The sequence below is a fragment of the Culicoides brevitarsis genome, chromosome 1 (genome assembly GCF_036172545.1).
Source record: "Culicoides brevitarsis isolate CSIRO-B50_1 chromosome 1, AGI_CSIRO_Cbre_v1, whole genome shotgun sequence".
NCBI classification, from domain to species: domain Eukaryota; kingdom Metazoa; phylum Arthropoda; class Insecta; order Diptera; family Ceratopogonidae; genus Culicoides; species Culicoides brevitarsis.
This window is the reverse complement of record NC_087085.1, coordinates 45401584-45419146: the sequence shown is the minus strand read 5'-3', so window position 1 is coordinate 45419146 and position 17563 is coordinate 45401584. Positions and strand designations below refer to the sequence as shown.

General features: G+C 26.3%; 1 protein-coding gene across 1 annotated transcript in view; it reads right to left on the bottom strand.

Annotated features, from left to right (window-relative positions):
- LOC134828201 (maternal protein pumilio) overlaps positions 1 to 17563 on the bottom strand; it is an 87901-nt gene that overhangs the window by 12559 nt on the left and 57779 nt on the right. The gene's annotated exons all lie outside the window — the stretch shown is intronic.

The window sequence follows — 17563 nt, the reverse complement described above, 5'->3', positions numbered from 1 at the left end:
TACGAACCATGAATAACATTAATAATCTCCATGTTTTTCATGTTTTCAAAACACACACACACACAATAAATATTGTAATTTCCGATTTATATCCATAAATATCCATCGATACAAAATATATTTTGTTTTGGTATTTTCGTAAAATCGAGTAAAATTTAATTTTCAAAGCATAACTCTCGCACCGCAATTCCTCGTGAAGTAAAATAAAAGCAGTGCATAACCAATATTAATGCTAAAGTATGTGTGTGTGCTGTGTGTTACCATCGGTTTTTAATCAAATTGACTAATGATTGTTTAGGTAGGTTGTAATTTATGGGCACAGACAAACTTTTTACTTGTCGAGAAATTTCAGTCGTTGGTGTATTACAAATGTCTTTCTAATAGTCAATGAACTATTTTTAGATTAATTTAATTCCAAAATTTATTCATAAGCTTGAAAATTTGCATAAAATTCTACTTTTAAAAGAATTTGCAAATTTATGTCAATTTAAAAAATTTCCGTTAAAAATTTGAGAATCGCTTTTTGCTAATTCAAATAAAATTTTTTAAAGAAATTTTATAAAAATCTTTTGTTTAATTTTTTCAAATTTAAACCAAGGAAAATTTTTTTTCAAATAAAATTTTATAAAATTATAAAAATCTTTTGTTTAATTTTTTTAAATTTAAACCAATTTAAAATTTTACCAATTACCAATAAAATTTTAAAAAATTAAAAAAAATGTAAAAAAAATTAAGAATCGCTTTTTTGCTAATTCAAATAAAAATTTTTAATTTTTTTTTTTTAATTTGTAAAATTTTTCAATTTCATTAATGTCAATTTTAAAAACTTTTTCTAACTTTTCATTTACTTTTTTTTCACAGTAATTCTCGAAGTAAATTAAAAAAAGAGCAAATAAAGAAGTTTGGAATGCAGAAACGACGATAACAGAGCTTTATTAATCCCTTTCCTCGTATCTCCATTAATCCTTTCAAAGGCAAAGTAAAAAATGTGCAAGTAACGTACACGAAATACATCATCGCATTAGCATCCCATTTATCGCAAAATAAAGAAAAATTTTAATTAAAATTCTTTTTTTTTCGCAACAAACAAACAAACTAACCTACAACTATTGCATTTTCACCGGCTGAGTACGTGCAGTATGAGCAAATGTATGTTTTTGCTGCTGCTGATGATGATGATAAATAAAGTCATTTGCATAGTTTTTTGTCAATTATAAAACTCAAAACTAGATAAATGTTCCTACAACTATTTTAATTAATCAGACAAATTAAAATTCGCTCTCTTCGTGCAGAATCGCATGTGCCTTGCATTCGCAAAATAATAATTGCAACGAACAGAATGTTTATGCTGCTACTATTATTTTATTTTTGTATTCAAAATGCCATCTGCTTCGAGAAATCGACCACTTGCAAAATTTATTACAAACAAGAAGCACAAATAAACAAAAAAAAATGTACAGTTGCTGTGTCCCAATTGAACGAGCGATGCATGTTTCATGTAACAAGTTCACACCAAATATATTCAAATGCTTGTTGTTGCATTTGCCGTAAACAGACGGCAGCAGAGAGAGAAGTGTTTCATGAGCAACGATGGCAGTTTGTTAGTGCCAAAGAGAGAAGAAACCGGTTAATGTAAGACAACAAAAAGTAATGTTGTTTGACACACTTTTTTTCATGCCTTCCATCATCAAGAGCAATGAAGCAAATGCGTGAAACTTGATCTAATGCAAAAAAAAGTACAGTATATTGAGTGATATCTTTTATGCAGATGAAGTAGTAGTTTTTTTCAAATTAGGCCGATAGAGTTAGAAAAAAAATTTAAAAATGGAGCTTTGACATCTTGAATTAGCAAAAGGCGATTTTCAAATTTTTCAACTGTCATTTTTTGAATTGACATTTTACAAATTTTTGTTTCAAATTTGATTTTTTAAATCAATTTTTAATCTTTTTGAGAAAAAAATTCTAAAAATATTTTTAAGCTTAATTAATTTTTTAAAATTTTCAAAAAAAATTACTTTTAGGATGGAACATGAAACATTTTATCTCATTGGATCTGCCTCTGTCAAAGAAATTTGTGTCAAATGTCAAAACCAAACCAGCAACAAGGAGTTGATAATTGAATCATGTCTTATAATAAAATAAAAATTAATCGAGCAAAGGATCTTTTGTACGACTCGAAATTGCGTAACAAAAATTTATGAACCGTCAAATGGTAACGGGACTTTTTTTTGACATTACAGATCAAGTACATTCACGTATTAAAGGATCAATAACAACCATCAGGTAGCGAGTTTTAACCACAAATGTTGTGTTGTTGTCGATGTTACCTTAAATGGCTTAAACATTCAATCAAGCTTCGCTGCAATCGATTTTGCCAAAGTATTTGTTGACTTTGGATGCAATTACATCTCCTCAAACGTTTTATTTTTCTTGGAATGGAATCTCGAAGCGTCGCAAAAATTTCAAGCAGTGCACGTAATCGCATTATTTGCGTTTAAAAACCATGTCACACACACTTGCATCGCATCAGCAACAATATATGCACAGATTCCGCACAATTATACGACCGCCATCGACGAAGATGTGATATTTAGTAACACATGCACGCCCTCCTATCATTATCCTCGTGTATGTGTCGTGCGTCAATATAAGCAAGCAAGAGATAATCAAGACGGTGAAAAAAAAATGAAATTGAGAAAATCTGTGCACGTCGTCACTTAACCCAATTATGTGAGTAACATACCGATAAAAACTAATAATGAGAAGAAATTAAGATCTAAGAGTCAATTTTCAGTGTCAAACTGCGTGAACTTTTTTTTTATTGATACACGAAGGAACACATGTAGAAGAACACTGATTGACATTTAAACGAAGGGAAATGTCGAGAAAATTCTAATGCAAATTCACAGGAAAAACTTTTTTTTTTGCCAATTTGTTTATAAGGCAAACGTGTATTCATTAGAAGTTTATTCATGCAGTAATTTAATTAACTTACGTCACAGGAAATGAATGACAAGGGAACGAAAAAAGGCAGAAAAGTAAGTTTTGTTGACTTTAATTGATTATTTAGAGATCTGATACTTTTACTTTAATTAAGATTTTTTCTTTTCAGGTTTAAATTTCAATTTTAGAGTTGAAAAAATTCAAATTAAATTTTCCAATTAACTCAAACCAAGCTTACAAAACTTAAAATATGAAAGAAAACTGTGAATACTGTGATAAAAAAGACGGCAAAGAAGGTTGGTTTTTTAATAAGACATAGAAATAAGACCGATAGAGAAACAAGACTGATGCTTTAAAAATCTATGTAGCTCAATTTTTATTTTGAACAACGAGACTGATTTCAATGAATTACAAAAAAAAAATGCAAAATCAAGCATCAAGATCACTGACTGAATCAAACAAACTGAATTATTGAGTGTCAAACAAAAAATAAACTTTAATATGCTTGTCCTTACTTATAAATGTGTCAAAGGTCTCTTGCCTGATTATCTAAGAGTCAATATAGCACATGTCGGCGATGTTCAGAAACCTCAATCAAGAAACCTTTGATTCCTCGAATTGAATATTTTAGAGTTGAAAAAATTCAAACCAAATTTTCCAATTAATCCAAACCAAGCTTAACGGTCAAAACTTTCAAATTGACAAACGTCATATTTCACAAATATCGATAAATTCAGCATCAAATTAAATTAAAACCGTATAATTCAATATCAAAAATGAGCCTATGTGATTATTATTATCATGTTACTCCGCAAATTCATTTAAAATTTTATCAAATTATGATAATTTCAAGTGAAACACACACAAAGTTATGAATGCATTAAATTTAAATCTTTGTTCAGATTAACATAGAAATTACACTTTGTGACACGAGATAAGATAACGTTCGGTGAATGCAATGGCAAGATGGCAAATTGAAGTACTTGAAGATAAAAGTGACCTTCTTTTCCGCTTGTTTGCTAAAATAATAAAAGAAGATTCTCATTAATGAGATACACACAAAAAAGAGCATTTCAAAACAATAATATTTGCATTTATATTGTTATAACAACAATTTCAAGTTTGATGCTTCTCTTTCTCTCTGTTATTGATCGAAATCTGCTGCTACTACACAAAATAAATAAATAGAGGATCTTTTGACAGTAAAAGAAAAATATAAACATACAAAAGTTTTCCTTCGACAATATTTTCCGAGTCACAGGGAAAAATTTTTCAAACTAAAGGTACAAAAGTGTCTGTGTGTATAAATTTTTGATTTATTTATCTTTGAGAAAGTGTGTGTTTTCTTCGAAACTAAACTAAGCCGAAGGAACATAAGTAAGTTAATTTCTTTCATACATATTGAATGTCGAGTAGTTGCATCTTTTTGCAACGAGAACTTTTCTTCCCGAGATCATCTTTTGCCTCGTTTTCTTCGTAAATATTATATTATCAAGGGTTACTTGGTATTTTCATTCAAATTTATTTTATTTATTTATTCTTCCAGATTTATGTGTGTGCAGAATGTGGGAAAATATAAATTTCTTCGTATATATGCACTTCAATAATAATAACAACAACAACAAAGACGAAGAAAAACAAAATTGCAAATATAAATTTTAAATTATTTTTCTTCAGATTCTGCACTTAAATATCTCATGTACGTTCCTTTGTTGTCGTCGAAGAAGAAAAGAGTAAAGAAATAATTAAATAATAAATTAATTTTATGGCTAAGCACTTTTCTTGCAAAGGTCAAAAGTTGAGGTTCCCATCAAAATTAAAATTCTTGTTAGACGAGTATTTTAATTTAATTTATGGAAATTCTTTCATGTGGCTTTTTCAATCTCAATCTCATCTGAAACCCTAAAAATTGCTCGTTTAATAATTTAAATTTTATTTTGTTTCGAGTTACTCTCGAACATACGTGCAAAAAAAAGTTAAAGAATTTTTCATTTTCTTTTTGCGAAAGTTCAACAATGAAAAAGAAAGAATTCCTTTTTGAGTCGTTAGGCTGTGTGTGCGCACGGCAGATTATGCATGTAAAGGCTGAAAATAGCAATTCAAATCCTATAAAATATTCCTCTTGTGCAATAAAAAACCTTAATGCCTTAAATATATTTGCATGACTTGCTTTTGTGTTTTCCAACACTCTCAGTTAAAGCACTTTTAATAAATTGAATGAATTTTGGATGAAATATCGCTTTTATGATCGTTATAGGATTTAACTGAATTTTTTTCATAAATATTTTTTTTATAAAATTTTTGGGCGTAAATTTTTAATTTTGTTAAAAAAATATTATTTTAGATATTTTAATTTAAAAAAAAAATATATTTTTTTAATAATAATAATTAAAAAAATTATTTGATATTAACAAAAAAAAATTAATATAAAAAAATTATATTAAAATTTAATAAAAATCATAATTTTTAAAAAAAAAAAAAAAAAAATTAAAATTTGTTTTAAATTTATATTTTTTATTTAAAAAAAATAAATAAAAATTTATTTAAAAAATATTATATTAAAATTTAATTAAAATCATTATTTAAAAAAATTATTAAAATCATTATCAAATAAAAAATTATTAAATTTTTAATTTTAAATATTTTTTTTTTTAAATTTTTAAATATTTTTTTTTTATTTTTAAATATTTTGTTTTTTTTATTTTCAAATTTTTTTTTTTAAATAATTTTTTTCAATTTTTTTATTTAAAATTTTAGTTTTAATTAAATTAAAATAAAAAGAAAAAATAATTATCTGAAAAAATCAACTTGTCACTGATCGTCAATGATGCATAAAAACCAATTCTTCGATGACCCAATTACATTCTTCATTCTCCATTCGCCACTTTCTACATCGTTCTTTATTTATTTCTTTGTTATTTGCTCAAAGCACATACCTCAAGTATTTACATGACGAGAAAGCAAAAAATATTCTTTATTTTTTATTTTATTATGCACACGCATACGAAGTTAAAGTAAAATAACAACAAAGGTAAATAAATATACGACGACGAAGAAACGACTAAAGGAGGAGAGAGAGAAGAAAGAAGTGTGTAATAATATATTAAATAATAATATCGTTGCTCTCTGTGTGTGAGTTTCTGTCAGTAATATCGTGCAAGTACAAAAAATAAAAAAAAACTGGTTGCTTTGCCATATTATTACCGTTACAAATTCGGTCAATATAACGGAATCGAAAATATAATGATGATGCAAACGGAGGTAAGTAAATTTTATATTCTGTACTTATAAATTTTACGAGAAACATTACAAACACTCGAAACGTTAAAGTTTACGATAATAATATGTGATTTCGAGAAATTTTCTTCTTTTTTCCATCTTCAAAGCAATTTCATGAGAAAGGTCAAAGTTTGAAGAAAAAAAATATCAAATCTCGATTATGAGTAAGGAACATGTGTTGCAGTAACAGCAAACTTTTATACCCAAAAGACGTGGATTATCGGGTTCAATGCAATTATTTGATGGGCTCAAAGTTTTATCTCCAAAGTCGTCGTCGTTGCTTATCGCTGCGAGAGTTGCCGATAAGTTTAGTGAGATTAAGATTATAATTTAGAGAGAAAGAAAAGAGAGATAAGAAATATATTAAAAAAGTTTCTTTTCGTAATAAATATAAAAATACTTAATCGTAATATGATTACTTTACTCTCACACAAATATTTAAGTGAATCGATATAATCGAAAAAAAAAAATCTTCGTGGGAAGTACATTCTGACAAAGGTAAGAAATGTCAAAAGTTTCATTTGGAAGCCCACACAAATTTCAAATCTCATTTTTTTAAGGGCTTCCTCATAAAATGAAATGTACTAACAGTAAATCTGTGTCAGAAAAGAGTTTTTTTGCTCAAGTGTGGTTTTACATAAAAAAAAAATGATGCTAACAAGAACATTAAATAAAGAATATTCTCTCTTTTTTTATCTCTCAAAGTGTTTGTACACAAAAAAAAATGAAAGGCGGATAAGTTTTTTGTTGTGTACAAACACCAATAACATATGGTTAGAAAAGTTTTGTTCAGGAAATATTTTGAGTAAGTTACGTTTTATGTGGTCTGTCGGATAAGTTTTTATCACAATTTAGTAAAATTTGGTTTAAAAGTGATCCTTATCATAAATTTTCAATAAAATTTCAAATAAAATAATTTTTTTTATTAATATTTTAATAAATTAAATTAATTAAATAAATAAAATTATTTGTTTAAATTTAAATTAAAAATATTTTTAGTTTTTTTTTCAAATATAATTTTTTTTAAATTTAATTTTTTTTAAATTTATTTTTTTAATTTATACAATTTTTTTTTAATTAAAAAAATTATTTTATATTTTAATAAATTAAATTAATTAATTATATTATTAAATTATAATATTTTAATTTATATTAAAAATATTTTTAATTTTTTTTTTTAATTTTATTATTTTTATTTTGAATTTCTTCGAACTAAAATTTAATTTAAAAAAAAATTATTTTAAATTTTAAGCATTAAAAAAATTAAAAAAGCGCTTTCGTTTTACTTCCGATCATTCATAACTCATTTTTTTACAAAATACAGATAATATTTAAACGTGATGAATGAATAATGACAAGAACCCGCATATAAAATTTCTTTCTTTTTCGGTCAAAACCCATCCAACACATAACCAAAGAACCATAAAACACACACACACACTCACGCGCGCATCCACGAGAAATATTATCATCTATGAACGAAACGAGCGAAAAATAGACAAAAAGAAGAAATGAAAGGCCAATGAACGTAAATTTGAACTTGAATATTTTTTTTTTGATGTGTCATTATCGGAATATGTGAACGACGATTGACGAAAGGTTGAATGATCGGTTAAATTCACACAAAAAAAAAATATGACGAAATACCTTTCTGCTTTCTTTCCTTTTCCAACTCATCGAATCACACAACGTTTTATTTTCACCTGTTTTTGACGTTTTAATTGAAACTTAATCGCCGATGAAAATATTTTTCTACTTCGATGGAGAAAGAGCCAACTCGAGCGAATATTTATTTTATTCAACAGGACGGTGTATTTATTTTTTCAATTTAAACGTTAATCAAAAATTCAGATCGCCGATTTTTACAAAAAAAAAAAAAAAAAAATCGAGAGAAGCTGAAAAAAAAAGGATTTCATAATAAAAATAAATATTGAAGCAGTTTCCATCACAAAATAAATAAAAATTGGAACAAAAACGATTTTCAATGAATATTTTAATTGTTTTTTGAGTGTGCGATGAAATGATATCGTTTTAATTTATTTATTGGTTGGAATTTTTTTATGAACCGTTTTTCTCTCGTCGTGACAGTTTCCCGATACTTTGTTGTAACATATAATTGGCAAGTTGATTGAACTAAACTTGAAAAATTATGCGAGCGCTCGTCGCTCAGTGCAAATGAATTTATTATTGTCACTTCAAAGGTCTGTCGTTCGTTTTAAATAAAATTTTAGTTCGCGCTAAAAATTACAGTGTGGAAAAAATCGTAAATTAATTTTAATTTTAATGTACGATTATTATAATTTCATATTTCACGAGATTATTTCACTTTTTTCCTGCTGGCAAGGCGGAACGAACGAACGACAGACGTAAATCTTATTTAATAATGATGAGCCAGAGTAGATATAATTGCAATTTCGGGCACTTGTCGGGCACAGAAAGATGTTAATATGATTAATAGAACGGTGTCTTGTATAATTAAATGAAGATTTTTCTTTCTTTTTGCGACATCGAGAAATGGACTTGCGCGAGATTTTTTTATTGCTTGCTGTAATTTGGATTCTATTGTTATGAGACGAAGCGTGGGGCGTACCGAGCCTTCGCTAAAAGAAATAATAATTATGACGCGTAAATCAAATTAAATGATAAGACGCGTATTTATCTTTGGAGGAGATGGAAATCTAATGGGATTCAAGATTTAAATGATATTTTTGATTTATTTAAAAAGATTTTTAAATTTTTTTTTAAATAAATTCTTTTTTTTAATTTTATTTAATAATTAATTAATTTTTTTTTTTCAAAATTTTTACTAAAATTTCTCCCTGTCTCCCAAAAAAAAATCGTATTTTTTTTAAATTTCAAAAATAAATTTTTCAGAATAAAAAAATTATAAAAAAAATCAAATTTTTTAAAATATTTTCACACAAACTTACAAAATAAATAAAATTTTGAAAAAAAAAAAATAAATTTTTTAAATTTCGTAAATTTTTAAAAATTTAAAATCTTTTTTTAAATAATTTCTGTAATAAAAAAAATTAAGAAAATTTTATTTGTTATATTTTTGTTCTATTTTCTTTAAAGTTGCCTCCGAAATTTTTGAAATAATTTATTTTTATAAAAAAATAAATTTTAACGAGGCTTTGTTAAAAAAAATTATAAAAATATTTTTACGAGGATTTATTAAAGAAAAAGTTAGAAAAAATGTCTTTAATCATCAATTAAATTTTTCAGATTTAAAAACAAAAACTTCAAATCTCTCCTTTGAGACTTTTTATCGAGCACGCCTTTGCCACAAATCCCATTTAATCGAATAATCCCCGTAAAGCACCACTCGTCGTCGTCGTCGTGCATTTTTGAAGAGAGTGTGTAACAACAAGTCCAACAAGTATAAAATACTTCACTTTTTTCTTTCATTTTCTCTCTCTCCATTTTTTTTTACATTTCGCCAAGTAAAGTGTGTGTCACTCACACTCACTCGAAAAGAAGAAACGACGAAGAAGCGGAAATCTTCATTTATCAAAATGTTGCTTATTTTGTTTGTTCCCGTTTTGTTCCATTGGAAAAATTTGTTTTTTAGTCCAACTTTTCAGAACAAACAATTGCCGATGATGTGACGACAAATTAATGATTTCGCAAGGACCAAACTTTTTTTTTTCGTTCGTCGACAAAACAGCGCGTCAGACAAGTGTCAACAACAAAGTTTTTCTCGGAAAGATTAACAGAAAGATTTAAAACAGAAAAAAAGTGTTTCGAAAGTATGACGACGACGACGACGACAAGAAGAAACGACGACACACAATGAAGAGCATCAACTCAAATTGAAATTATCTAATTTCCTGTCAGTCTTTTTAGCATTTCCTGAAAGTCGTTTTCGTCAAGAGATGAGAAAAGTAGAATTTGACAATGAAACAAGACGAAAGTATCTTTGTGAGCAAATAAAAAGTTCTTGTTACACGTAAAATTTTCGTTGTAAGCAAGACATTAATAAAAATGTTTTCAAGTGTGCTGTCTTTTGAATATTTTATGTCGTTTCATATTTTTCAGCTGCAATTTCTCTCGACAAAAAACTTTTCGCTTTTGAACAAATTTATAGTTGAGGGGATATGTTTACATGGAAAAATACTCATAAAAACGACGAAAAATCTGCAATAAAAAGAGGTTGAATTTAGATCATTTTTTGCGATTTTTTTCGCTTCTGAAAATCATCCTTGACCGAAATTCAGGGATTTTTTTTTGCTGAAGGTCCGTAACGATGATGAAAAGATAAGCGGAAATTCCTCGTAATAATAGAAATATTTCGCAAAAAATGCCAACAATCTCGTTATTTTCACTGCTCTTGTCTTTTTTCCATTTTTTTTTTAAATAAGACTCGAAACAAGGAAAAAAAAAGTTATTTTGAATGACTGATTTTACAACAATTTCATCCTCATCCATTGTTCGTCGTTGTACATCATATTCATCACTCCGTCAAAAGTGAAGTTGAACAAAAGCACAACATAATAAAATTAAAGTGAGATCGACATAAAGGCGGCTTCCATCGCCGCACGATTATGATGATTACGAGAGTACGAGCGAAGAAAAAAAAAGTCAATAATAATAAAAAACTGACTGTTGAAATCTGTTTTGTAAATAGATATGGGTAGAGAAAAGCAATGCAAATAGTAACGACGTCGACAATAATGATGATAATAATAATGGAAAAGGACGTGCCTGTACTTTGGCGACACATATAAAGAACGCTCGACGTTTTAATATAGAACGATGTGAATATTGTGTTCGGAGGATGAGAGATATTACGCGCATTGACTGTTGAATATCTTTATTTACATTTTTCTTTGTTCTAAATTGTGTGAGAAATTGGGTTAGAAGCGCATTTTTTAGATTTCTTGAACAAAACTTCAGATTTTACGAAGATATTTTAATAAAAATAATTTTGATAAAAAAAATCAAAATTATTTTTCTCAAAAAAAAAAATATTATTTTTTTTGATAAAAACAATTTTTAAAGGATTTTTTTATCCAAAATTTATTTAAAAAATTAATTATTTTTTTTTTAAATTAAATAATTAATGTTTTTTTATAAAAAAAAATTTTTTTTAAAGTAAAATAAAAAAAAATAATAAATTAATTTAAAAAAATTAAAAATCAATAAATTTAAAAAAAAAATTCAATAAATTTAAAAAAAATTTTTTTATTAATTTTTTTATAATTTTTTTTTTAATTTTATTTCTATAAATTTCTAATTTTTATTTTTTTTTAATTTTTTTAACTTAACTTTTACTTTTTATTTACTTGTAGAAGAAATTTAAAGGAAAATTTAATTTTTGTGCAAATTTTAAATTTTCAAAGATTTTCAAATAAAAAATTTTTCATTTCAAGAGCAATTCAAGTTCATATCTTGAAATAAACTGAACATTTTTTTGTTAAAAAAAATCAATTTTTAACTAAAACATGAGCGAGAGCAAATATTAAACCCCGATGTCATTTTGTGAACCAAAACTCTTCACAAAAGCCGTCGACAATATAGAAACATTTATTTATTCATGTTTAAACATTACTTTCGCCTTTCTGTAGTCGTACGTTTTACATAAAATATGAGGCAAAGCGCAAAAAAATCCCATTCAATTTTCCAGAAGTTTAAACATGTTTTTCATCCATGTCTGCGAAATTTTCCTACAATAATAACAAAACAGAGAAGAGGAGGCGTCTGTAGCACGATTTGTGGGTGGTTAATCTGCAACAGTGGGTCATAACGTTTACGGCTTGTCTCATCACAGAGGAGGATTCTGTTCGCATGCATGACCCATTTTCAGCAAATTAATGAACTTTTTGTCTCGTTGAATTTTGCCGAAAGGCTCTTGAAATTTTTGAAAAAATATTTTGATGAAAATAAAAAATTTAAAAAAATAGGAATGGGAAAAAAGGGAGACTTGTCCGTAATAAATAGATGATGATCATGTTTATCATTAGCATTCGTTTTATTCATTCGATTTTTCATCATTTGCATTTTTATAGAGCCATGTCACTTATTTTTATACATGTTGATGTTGATAAAGCGATGTTGTAGTTTGCACTACAAATTTTCATATTTTTTGCTTCAATTCAATGTTGTTGATGATGATGTAAACAAAGTGATATACATTCATTTTTTTTTTAATATTTTCCAATTCAATATTTCAAAACTCTGAATAAATGTTGGAGAGATGAACGATTGGAGAGGAAATCAATAAAAATATTGCTCGAACACATAAATTTATTTATCGAAAATATTAGATGACGAATGAGAGAGAGAACGAGAGATGATTTTGCTTGATTACTAAGCGCTTTACGAGATGCGTGTGCTTGTGTAAACAACATTCGATTCGTCGTCAAATGTTTGCTTTCAACATTCACGACGTAAAAAAATATTAATAATAAAGTCATTTCCTATTACCGAGTAAGACAAATATATTAAAATTTAGAGAAAAGGGAAAATTTTTGATCGCATTTTAAATTTAATTTTTTTAAATTATAAAAAATTTATAAAAAAAAAGTTAGATAAATTTTTCTTTTTTTATTTATTTTTTTTTATAAAAAAAAAAAATTTTAAAAGTAAAATTTTTTCAAAAAAAAAAAAAAAATAATAATAATAAATTAATTTTAAAAAAATTAATAATTAATTTATTTAAAAAAAATTTAAATAATTAATTAAAAAATTATAAAAAAATAATAAAATATTTTTTAAAAATATTTACAATTTTTTTTTAAATATTATTTTAGATAGACGTTAAAACGAGCAAAAATTCATTTTATTCTTGAAATTTATTGAAAATCAAGAAAAAAATGAAAATTGTACGTTCTCAACTAATCTATAACAGATGAGATTTTGACAGATTTGACATTTTCGTTCAACTTTTCTTACAAAAATCTCTTTTTGAATAATATTTCTATTTATTTTTTTCACAAAATACGCTTTAAACTCTTCTCACAGAAGTTTTTTCCTTTAAAAAATTATTGAAAAAAAAAATTTTTTTTCTTGTAAATTTCCGTTTAATTTTACGTTAGAAGAAAAAAAAACTTTCAAGTACTTGCTCGCGTTCAATTTTTATTATTTTTTCTCATTATTTCTCGAATCAATATTCAAACAAACGTAGATCGAACAGTAGTAGTTTGTCCATCTGTTCATCGTACCTGATGCTGTTTCATTATATAAACAAAAAAAAAAAATCATCGACACTCTTTGGACTCACAAAGTACAATACTTTTTCGTGAAGAGATAAAAAAAAACGAGAAACGAGTAAAAAATGAGGTAATTGTTAGCGATTTTGTTGAGATTCACGAAAATAATTGAATGTATCAATGACTTGACGAAAGACGACGACAACGATGACTTTTGATCACTCATTAAAAACATCGCGTTGTTTAACATTTTTTTAAAAAGTTGAAAGAAAAATGACTCAAGGCGTTTCCCGTTCGAAAAAAAAATTACATAAAATGGATTAACGCAGATTTTCTCTCAAGGCAACAATGGAAAAATTTTTCGATTCGATTTTTCGGCGAACGAACAAACAAGCCGAATGGAAATGTTTACATTTTTAAATAAACTACAATTTTTTCACTATATTTTATTTTTTTTTACATGACGACGGAATAAAATGAAAAAAATTAAAGTAAACTTGATGTACAAGTAAATTTAAATTTTTGCCGAACGACGACGACTCGCTATGGAAAGATGTAGCATTATTGATTTAACCAGCATTTGAAAATTGATTCTGTCAACAAAGTCATAAAAAAGCGGGTGTTGACTAAAGTTTACGTGTTCGTCGTACAAATTCGATGAGACTCGAAATTATACCTGAACACTTCTATTCATGTCTCTTTCGCTCTTTCGGTTCTGTATGTGTGTGATTACTGTTTACTTTTGTTATTTTCATGCATTTCTCACAATAAGGGGGGTTTTGGAAGTCCATTTTTGGGCTTTCATATTCATGAGTACAGGCGTTAAAAAATTTTTAATTTTAAAAAAAAAAATTTTTTTAAAAAAAATTTTTTTTTAAAAAATTTCTCAAAATTTAAAGAAAAATAATTTTAAAAAATTATCGAAATTAAAATAAAAAATTTCATAATTATGAATTTATTTATAATTAAAATTGAAATGATTTTAAAAAAAAAATTTTAAATAATTAATATTTTTTGTTTAATTTTTTTTTTAAAAATTTTTTTTTTCATATTTTTTAAATTTTAAAAAATTTTGAATTTTTTTTTTGAAAGAAAAATATTTTTTATGAAAATATTTTTTTAAAGAAAAATTATTTTTTTAAATAAAATATCTTGAAAATTTAACAAAAAAATTGTTCTACTTGAAAATTTTCCAACATTTTCGTTACTTTAGAACATTCCAACCCGCCATCAATCACCCGTATTGAGTATTTACATGTATCTGGGTTACATATTTAACACATATTCTAAATTGCATTTATTTTTGGGTCTCCGCATACCTTTTCGGAACACACAAAAAAAAGTTATTTACTATATTTACCGACCTTAGTAACATCAACTTTTACCCCATTCTCTCGAACTTTCGCATTTCTGTGTGTGTTTACTTATTTATTATTTCGATATTTGCACAAAACATTGTTTTGTTTTTGCTGACTGGTCCTTTTAGCCTTTCCAAATAATAAAATTTACCGTTCACAGAAACACGTAGAAGCACATTATTTGTCCATTTTCTTCGTTTTATTTTAATATCATCCTCTTGTTAAGAACGCATAAAGTAAGCATTTTATTGGGATTTGAGGAAGATTGGAGTGTGACAACAAATTATGGGTCAAATGCTTTTTATTTAATGAAAATGAACTTTGAAATGAATTTTAAAATTGACAAAATAATTTTTTCGATCTCGAAATGAATTTTTTTTCGAAATGAAATTCTTTTTCGAAATTATTTTTTTTTTCGTAATGAAATTTGTTTTCGAAATTAAATTTTTAGATCTCGAAATAAAAATTTTCGATCTCGAAATTATTTTTTTACCTTTCGAATCGAAACTTTTAATTTAGGAAAAGATTTTTTCCCAAATTAAACTAAAATCCTAATCCAATAAGCCCGATTATTTTTCTACATTCATCAAATATTTGCATACACATCATGAAAATAATGACGATGATGGAGACATACATATCGAGAGCATCAGATGATGAGGTTTATTTGGTCAAGCGCACACACAAAACAAACAACAAAAAAATAAACGAGACTCAATTTAATGGATATCCAACAAGCTCCGTACGAAAACTAATCAAATTAGTAATGAAATCATTCATTAAGTGTGCCAACGTTGCACTATAAAAGCGGGAAATGAGTGAAAATTTATTTATTTTGTGATAAAATAATAGTCAAGACTCGTTCGTTCATTCGTAAAATGTCCAATGCGACGTGAAATGATGACAAAATCCATACGGCGCGACACACCTAGTTTTTATTGGATCGCATTCAATATAGTTAATTGAATATGAAGCTGGCTAATTAATTGCACATCATCGCCATAGATCATGAGGAAAACGCAAGTAAGGCGTGCAAAATGTACATAAAATAAATAAGTACGGATGGATTTCCCACATTAGAGCGCCAAATTGAGGTAAAAAGAGTAAATAAACTGAAATTTGTTTGATTTTTATCTAATTAATTTTTCAGTGAAATGGAAAATTGGGCACAAAAAATTACCGCGGTTTCAAAATTAATTCATAAAAGATTTTCAGGCAATTTTCTGACCACGGCACGTTAACGCGTCAACACACCTGATTTCTCATTCATTAAATTTAATCGACGCTTAAACCGTAAATATCCTCAAATTTCGTCATTTTATGTTTCGCGTGTGTGTTTCGTGGGTAATTTTGACACCAAAAAACTTTTTGTTGTTGTTTGCTGACACAAGCAAGCGGATTAACATATCGCACACACAAACAAGGTAAAAGCAGATGGACAAGCAGCAAAGTTATGATGTCAACAGGATTCGATATGTCTGACGTTCGGATGACTATTGTTATTGTTATGGTGATTTACAACACTAATTACTGTGTGAAATGGTTCAGGATTTGTTTGGCTGAGACAAAAGAAGCGAGATAACAATGAGCAACGCGTGATAGCTTGAAATTGATGTCACATTTAATTATCAGCAGCATGTATCGTGGTACGACTTCCTTTTTTGTCACATTTCACACTTTTAAACGGAAAAACTTTTCTTCTTTTTCTCTTTTCTACGACTTCGCATCGTAGAGAATTGTTTTGTTGTGTCTTGAAAAAGTGTCGTTTAAATACGAGTTCATGCGAAGAGGAAAAGGTTTGTCGCAGAAATTGTTTTATATTGCGGAGATTAGTTTAATTACATTGCCAAGTTACGAAAAAAGTTTCATTTTCTATTACAGTGTTCATTAAAAGTGATTTTTGACTCGAAAAACGAAGAAATGGAAACGCCCTGTCATTTACTACAGTAACAGCTATTTGAGGGAGAAAACGATTTAAAGTCAACATCATCATCAAAGGCGGGAATTTTTTTAAACAATTTTTAAAAAAAAATTTTTTAAAAAAAAAATATTTTTTTTTTAATTTTTAAAAAATTTTTTTTTAAATTTAAAAATATTTTTTTTTAATTTTTAAAAAAAAATTTTTAAAATAATTTTTTTAAATTTTTTAAAAGTTTTTCAAATAAATTTTTTAATATTTTTTTTAATTTTTTACCTTTAAACTATTTCAAACTGATCGCAAAAAATTTAAAAAAAAAATCCCTTAATTTTTTTACAATTTTTTTTAATTTTTAAAATAATTTTTTTTTTATATTTTTAAAATAATTTTTTTTTAATTTTTAAAATATTTTTTTAAAATTTTTTAGACATATTTTTGAAATAATTTTTTTTTTAATTTTTTAAAATAATTTTTTTTTAAACAAATTGTTAAAATAATTTATTTTTATTTTCAAAAATAGCTTTTAATGAACGTAACTTTATTTTTCATTTTTTTTTTAAATTTCATCTGATTTAACTCAAGTTGCAAAGAAAAGATTTTCACTACTTGAGAATGTGTTAAGAGAAAATTGCATGCAATTAAAAAATGCTCAAGACGAAGCAAACGAGTTACGTAAAGAACTCCCATTAAAAGGTTTAATTTTCTCTCGCCAAGTATGTCGTTTCGAGAAATAGTTGAGGGTCATTTAAGGAGGAAAATAATTATACCTCGTTCTCGGAAATAAAATTTGTCCTATTTCACATAAGATGATGATGATGAACGTACGGAAACCACATATGCGCAACAACAGCAACAAAAAAAAGCGTATTATTGGATCAAGTTGGGATTTATTGAAATAAATCACCATATTT